The sequence below is a fragment of the Bombyx mandarina genome, chromosome 12, assembly GCF_030267445.1.
Source record: "Bombyx mandarina strain Sakado chromosome 12, ASM3026744v2".
NCBI classification, from domain to species: domain Eukaryota; kingdom Metazoa; phylum Arthropoda; class Insecta; order Lepidoptera; family Bombycidae; genus Bombyx; species Bombyx mandarina.
Window position 1 is genome coordinate 16,325,280 of NC_143219.1, and position 7,827 is coordinate 16,333,106.

The window sequence follows — 7,827 nt, forward strand, 5'->3', positions numbered from 1 at the left end:
TTATTTTTATAAAATTAGTATCGAGACTCCATCTCAGTTTTCCCATCATGACTACTTCATGGTACCAATATCAGAGCGGTGGTACCTACCCGCGCGGTCACACAGTTCGCCCTACAACCACTACATCTTAGTACGCTGCTGCCCAAGCTCCAGTGAATCCCTTTGTCGTCTTATACATCAAACACGGAAAGAAATGAGGCGGTACTTTCTAGAGCGATCATACATAGTAGCAGATAATCACTACATAGTATAAAACAAAGTCGCTGTCTCTGTCCCTATATCTTTGTGTCCCTATGTATGCTTAAATCTTTAAAACTACGCAACGGATTTTGATGCGGTTTTTTTTAATAGATAGAGTGATTGAAGAGGAAGGTGTATATTATTATGTATTATAACATCCATTAAATAGTGAAGAAATCAATAATAAATTACAGTTTCCGAAGCGAAGCGAGGGCGGATCGCTAGTAATAATATAGAAATAAGTAAAGCTGAGTAAACCCAGCCGCAAAAGCCGAACGCTTGAACAAGTTACGAGCGGGTCCATCGCGCTTCCGGAACCGGCATTGACATTTATCAGAACCTTGACAAGATCGCGGAAGACGGCGCCCCCCCGGGGCTCGCGGATATAGATTCTAAAAATGTTCGGATAGTTATTCGAAAAGGTTTATCCGTCAATGTTGGAGTATTAAAGGTGAGTGATGCAGGATTTTTTCGTAATCCGCGTGCTTAGTGAGAGTTTTTTAACGTTCTCGATAGCGTAAAAGTTAGCCCAATTTTGTATGCAGTTGGAACAGCGCCCCTAGCGGCAAACGTATGCAAACGATCACATTCCATACAAATATGAGCTAACGTTACGTTAACGTTTTACGCTAACGTTTACGCTAACTTTTACGTTATCGAGAACGTTAAAAACTCGCACTAAGCACACTGATAAATTTAATGGAATTTTAGTAGAATTCAAACTGTTAAACGAAAGTAAACTTACCTTATAGATTTTAGCAAGAAGAGATCATGGGTCCTAGAAGTGCACATGTACATATGCGATGTAAACATTTCATAATTCACCCAGTACTAATTCGTATCTGAAATTCTGCTGGCAGAGGGTATTTTAAGCCGATAAGAGTTGATTACTTTATTTTTATCACTACAAAAACTAAGAAAGCACTCCCGCTTTCATCTTTGACCTTTTGACGAAAAGGTCTTTAGTTAAAGAGCACTTTGACGCACTTTGACTATAAAATCTGACCTCTTAAAGCTCTTGAGGACCATTAGATAATCCGGCCGTCTATATCAAAATATATTATTGAAATAGAATAAAAATAAATAAAGCTTATACGTTACGAAGTTTTAAAAACTAAAATTTAACTTGATTGAGACCTGTTGATAAGTTCAGGGGAGATTAATTCGTAAAACTTTAAGTTGTATAGCAAACTAATATATAATTTTTGCTAAATCAAACGAAACCCTTTGAATTGATTGGCTGTAAAATTCTAAATTAATTCAAAATTAATAACGGAATATTGAAATATTTGAGAATTAATGATTTTAAATTGTTTTTCAATGTTCAAAATATTGGGTAGGGCTTTACTAAGATTATATCGAGGGGTGAAAGGCTATTTGGTTTAAGCGACATCTAGGGTGATATTGAGTTATATACATATACGGAATCAGCGAATTTTTCTCCGTCGAATGATGCCGGATTTATTAAAATCAGAGCACTTTTTTGGCGTTTGAAACAATACTATTTTTGGGTTGTTTCCAAAGTGGCAGTGTATTATCCAACGTTGATTTTGAATTTTTTTTTTAGTAATGTACTTAAACCATACAATGATATTAAGAGACGAGACATAAACCAGTTACCTTTTCTCAGAAAAATAATCCAATAAGAGTTAAAGCGTGTTTCCTGTTTCAATTTTTTATTAAGCAGTAACTTAAATCATTTTGACTTCTACCAATTACATGGTGTGATGTCTCTTAAACCATTTGTCCGTCACCCAAATACGACATGGAGTGTCGCTTAAGCTCTTTCAGCTGCATCTATTTTTCATGCAGCGTGCTACTTAAATCAAGTAGTTCTTTTGTTTCAGATATTTTGCTTAGCCGTTAAAACATTTCGGTCCTATTATTTTATTAAATGCATGTCGCTTAATACAGACAATAAAATGAAGTAATGCAATATGAAACATTTTTTCGGTATAAATAAAAATACGGGTCGGTCTTTCAATCATTAAATTTTAATATGATACATTTCATTCATGTCGCATGATACCATATTTATTTCATCTCCCGGGAGTTAAAAATCGTGATCTTTCAACCGGACTGCCGCGCGCAGGCGCTTCAGTCTATTCAGATTCTTGCCCTGGACAAAACAAAAATAAAATAGTCCTTGCAACAATACATAATGCTTTGTTGCAATCGAACAATTTACAAGCAATTCAAATGAATTACCTTCTCCCTGGCCACACGAAAATGTCGGTAGACAGCATACACTCTACAATCGAACAATCCGTAAGAAATATTACTGTATGGGCCCCTTCGCAATGGGCTACAATAAGCCAGCTAGCAAGAAAAGAACCAGCACCTTATAATGTTGAAAATCTGACACACGAGGATTTCTTAAATTTTGATGATATGTCTGAAAAATATTTTAAGGGTAACCTTGTAGGTAAAATTAGTAAAATCCGTACAGCAACATTTAAAAAATCTCATCCAAATCAAATGAAAGTAAAATTTTCAATGAAAGATAATGCATCCGAAGAGATTATACAAATTATTGCGAAACCTAGAGCTATCAATCGTAGATATAATCCAAGTTTGCCGATTACCAAAGCCAAATACATGGACCTAAAGAAATTGTGTGACACTGGGGTTATACCCAAGATATTTCATAAAGAATACACAAATCTACAACACTGCAATTCCAAAGATGTTCTACTGGATACTGATGTAGAAGATACAGGCGAAGAAAATGATTATTAAATACGTTCTTTCTTATTGCATTATGATTATTATCAAGCATTGGCTGTATTTTATAATTACTACAAGTTTTGTTTATTGATTTGATATTTTTTATTTTGTTTTTATTAGTTTAAGTTATAATTAAACAATATTGGTTGTGATTAATTATACTCTTAGTAAGTTTTATGACAGCCGATCTCAAGTAATACTGAATAAATAATACCTAATTATAGTTGATTTTCCTACATTCAGACTGAATTTACTTGATTAATATCACATCAGTAAAAGTAATGATACTTTATAATGTACAAAATACTAATACGTATTAATACTTTAACTGATGTGATAATAATCAAGTAAAATCAGTCTGAATGTAGGAAAATCATGTATAATGAATTAATTATAGTTGATTTTCCTACACTCAGATTGATTTTACTTGATTATTATACGAAATATGAATACTTTAACTGATGTTGTTAATTAATATGTTGTATATTAATCAAGTAAAATCAGTCTGAATGTGGGAAAATCAACTATAATTATTTATTATATTATTATAATTATAGATGATTTTCCTACAGTCAGACTGATTTTACTTGATTATTATACAAAATATTAATAGTTTAACTGATGTTGTTGATTAAGACTAAAAAATAAATAAATATAATTGATGTTCCCACATTGAGACTGATCTACTTAATTATTTTTCTAAATAAATACTTTAACTGTTGTTGTGTTTTGTGTATTTCTTTATTTATTCAATATAAGCACCTGAGATTTTCAGTGATTGCGATATATTTAGGTTGTTTTAACAGCCACTGACAGTATTAGACGTAAAAAAATGTAACATCAAACGGTAAATTTTCAATATTATATGTCACATAAGTAAATTCGCCTGTCAGTCATTTTAATCTAAATTGGTAGTTGAGATAAATAGCTTGCTACTATTAATTTTGGGCTAAGTCACTTCATGCTTTTTGGCTTACTCTGAAAATATATTGCAGCGTCGCTTATTTTTTTTTCCCTGTAGCCAATTGTGGTTATGAAGTCACTTAAATCTTTATTCCATACTCTGAAAAATAAGGGCTTAAGGCAATTTGTATTAAGCGACGTTTATCTTTGTAATTAAAGGTCCGTTTTATTCGGTATTAGCATCAACAACTTGATGTTTTTAATTGAATTTCAATTAAGTTTACTCCATTCAAATTGCTGAAGAAGTTTTTTTGTTATGATTTTTTTTCCAAAATTTTAAACTTTAAATGGCTCTCGTGTAAAGTTGCAAAAATGTCGCTTAAACCAAATAGCCTTTCACCCCTCGATATTATTGTCAATGTGAAGAGCCCTTCGCCACGCAATGTCTGCAAATTTGAAGAGACACAACTGGAGATTCCTTAATATTTCCAGCTTAATAACAGGGGAACTTGGAAGATGAGTCCTTTTCTATAATTTCTAACATTACCGTCACCTTGAATAAAGTAATTTAAGATATTTTTATTTTTAATAAAAGAACATTACATGTCATTTCTTTAGATAAAAGAAAAATATAAAAACTTTAGACAGATAAGAGTAAATACATAGTAAATTTAACCTCATGCAGAAAAGGTCATTCAGATTGTTTAGAACCTCCGAGCTTGCTTAGAAACTCTTATGTATAGTTGGTTTTGTAGCGTATACCGTATATTTTTTACCATCGCCCGACTGCCACCGAAACAGAGTTCATTCCTACCCTCTACACATATGGAACAAAAGTGTTCACCAAAAATACGTTTTAGGTTAACATTATTTTTATTTTTATCGTAATCCTACCTATGCTGATAGCCTTGAGATATTAACTATATTAACTTTACCCTAGCGAGTAGGAGCTCACGGGGCTCAAACCCTAGTGTTGCTAACACTAGCCCTAGCAAGAGCAGTGCTTCGCAGAATCTACCACCGGATCGGAGTGTACTGGTACCATCACTGCTACATGCTATCTGTTACTGTAATCAACTTCCCTCTGTGGTATTCCCACAGCGTTGTGATTTACGTTTCCACAGAAAAGAATCCTTAGCGGTTAGGCAACAACTTAGCTATGCGTGCTATAGCTTATGTTCATGAATGATATTATTAAATTAGCAAAGAAGCTATTATTCTTTTTTATTGCTTATATGGGCGGACGAGCTTACAGCCCACCTGGTGCGAACTGGTTACTGGAGCCCATAGACATCTACAACGTAAATGCACCACCCACCTTGATATATAAATTCTAATAGCTCAGTATAGTTACAACGGCTGCCCTACCCTTCAGACCGAAACACATTACTGCTTCACGGCAGAAATAGGCAGGGCGGTGGTACCTACCCGGGTGGGCTACAAGAGGTCCTACCGGTGTATCGCTTTAACACGAATGCACCGGACGTCTTATCCGTTAGACCACGACGACTTCAATTGAAACTTACAAAAGTTGTGTCTCAAAAAAGCGTCGTTTAACATAGGAACTTTCCACCCATTCCACTAACACTGCAAAGCCGGATCGGATGACCGATTGTTATCCGAGTTATTAACAACTCAATTAATTAGATTACAAACTATATCTGTTTGACAGCGCCACAGTCGATTATTAGCCGGCTTGGCTCGCGTCCAGGATAGTTAAATAATTTAGCGAAACCCATGGAACTTGTGTTAATGTGTCCATAAATATGCTCCCATAATTTCTGCTCAGATGTGTAGGGCCTCTTTCCTGTTACCATAAATTTTACATTGTTATTGTATTATAGCTACAATATGTTACCCTTAGAACTTAAGACTTAGAAATAAGTTAGCTGTGCTTATTATCAACTGTGTATTTCTATACTAATATATAAATCTACAGTGGTTTTTACGGATGTTCCGTTATAACTATAACTATATATAACCATGCATCTAGAAAATACATGTACTTAATGGATAGGCCAATATTTATATGAGTGTTGGACTCCCTACACCAGGTGCGGGGGCGTTAATAATGAGTATCTTTGTGGGGGTGAGAAATAATAATGTTAATTTTAAATGCCCAGCGAAGCGGACGGGTGCAGCTAATTTTTTTATAAATTAAAGACTGGTTTGCAAATGTATTATCTTCTTAAGCACGTATGTAAAAAATACATCTTTCTCAAAGAGTTTTTAAATCGTTATGACGTGCTTGGATTGAGCTACGAGAAACAACAAAAAGCCATTATATTCAGCGGCAAATAAAGCTAGTACAAATAACCGTATAATAAATATAATAATTTTGGGTCGGACGGTCGGTTCACATAAATAATGTAACAACCGCATACATAATGTAATCGGAAATGAAAAAAGGAATTCATGTCCAACAAATACGCGAGCTTGTTCGACGAGGTTCGCCGGGAAATTAAAATAAATACGGAGCGTCCACCCTCGTCAGTGTCGATTTAGCGAAGCACTTTTAATTTGGCAGTTCGTTAAACGCGCGACATCCCGGTACTACCAGGGTCGACTACAATGGGCTACGCGTTTTCAGACGACGACCTTCAGGAAGGTGCCAATTTAAAATACTTTTTTTTTATTGCTTAGATGTGTGGACGAGCTCACAGCCCACCTGGTGTTAAGTGGTTACTGGAGCCCATAGACATCTACAACGTAAAATGCGCCACACACCTTCAGATATAGTCTAAGGTCTCAGTATAGTCACAACGGCTGCTCTACCCTTCAAACCGAAACGCATTACTGCTTCACGGCAGAAATAGGCGGGGCGGTGGTACCTACCCGTGCGGACTCACAAGAGGTCTTAACACCAGTAATTACGCAAATTATAATTTTGCGGGTTTGAATTTTATTACACGATGTTATTCCTTCACCGTGGAAGTCAATCGTGTACATTTGTTGAGTACGTATTTCATTAGAAAAATTGGTACCCGCCTGCGGGATTCGAACACCGGTGCATCGCTCGATACGAATGCATCGTCTTATCCTTTAGGCCACGACGACTTCACCTGCTTGTACTTAAAATTAATTCGTATTACATGTTTCTATAGGTTTTTAATATATGTATTTTGGACCTATGATTGCCCTCAATTTCGAGCCTAGTGAAATTACGTACGTTTTAGAACAAAAGTCACAGATTTAAAACTGGTCACGCAACTGTTAGGGGTAGTGCGTATTGTGAATTAGCACATTTAAGACTTTAATAAAAACCGAACCGCGGAGCAACATCAGTAAGACTCGACTACAGTCCTATATCCTAGCTCAATGCGTATGTAAGCTCTACTGACCGCGACAAGGCTAAAGGTGAACGGAAAAATTTCAAGCGTGATGTGAAGTGAAGAGTAATCCTGAATGAAATATTAGTTTGGTTGTATTAATGCGTTTTAGCTCAATTACCTTCGGTGGTTGTGATGGTTGGTAGGTGGTTTCAAATAATGTAGGTACACTCCGTACACAAACACAAACAGTTTATTTAATCACATACACACAAGAAGTTAACAAAGAGAAAGAAGGAGTGACAAGCACAGAGATAGATTAAACAACAACAAACAAATTATCGAAAAATAAATACTTTTTGTCCGAACGATATGATGTGTAAACAATTCCAATCTTTTAACTAACTGCCCTCACACTGGCTCACACATTACACCAAGCTCGTTCGTATGACGTAGCATTGTCCGTTTCCATTATGTCGTTGCGTCGTCCGTCAGATTCGTATCGTAACGTACATAATGTAAACGTATTTTGTTGTGTGAATGTATACAGTACATGTTAATATTATCGTTATTGTTATGTTATATTGTTGTATATATTATGTGTTGTGTGATTTATATATAGTAAATTAATATAATATATATATATATATATATATATATCTCATGTTTATATATTGTAAATAATATT

At 35.0% G+C, this 7,827-nt stretch overlaps 1 long non-coding RNA gene across 1 annotated transcript; it reads right to left on the bottom strand.

Moving 5' to 3' along the window:
- Positions 1-2,212: 2,212 nt before the first annotated feature.
- Positions 2,213-4,278, bottom strand: LOC149501860 (uncharacterized). Its single transcript, XR_016324038.1, has 2 exons — positions 2,449-4,278; positions 2,213-2,359 (listed from the first exon to the last, which is right to left on the bottom strand). It is a non-coding gene; the product is annotated as an uncharacterized LOC149501860 (long non-coding RNA).
- Positions 4,279-7,827: the final 3,549 nt, after the last annotated feature.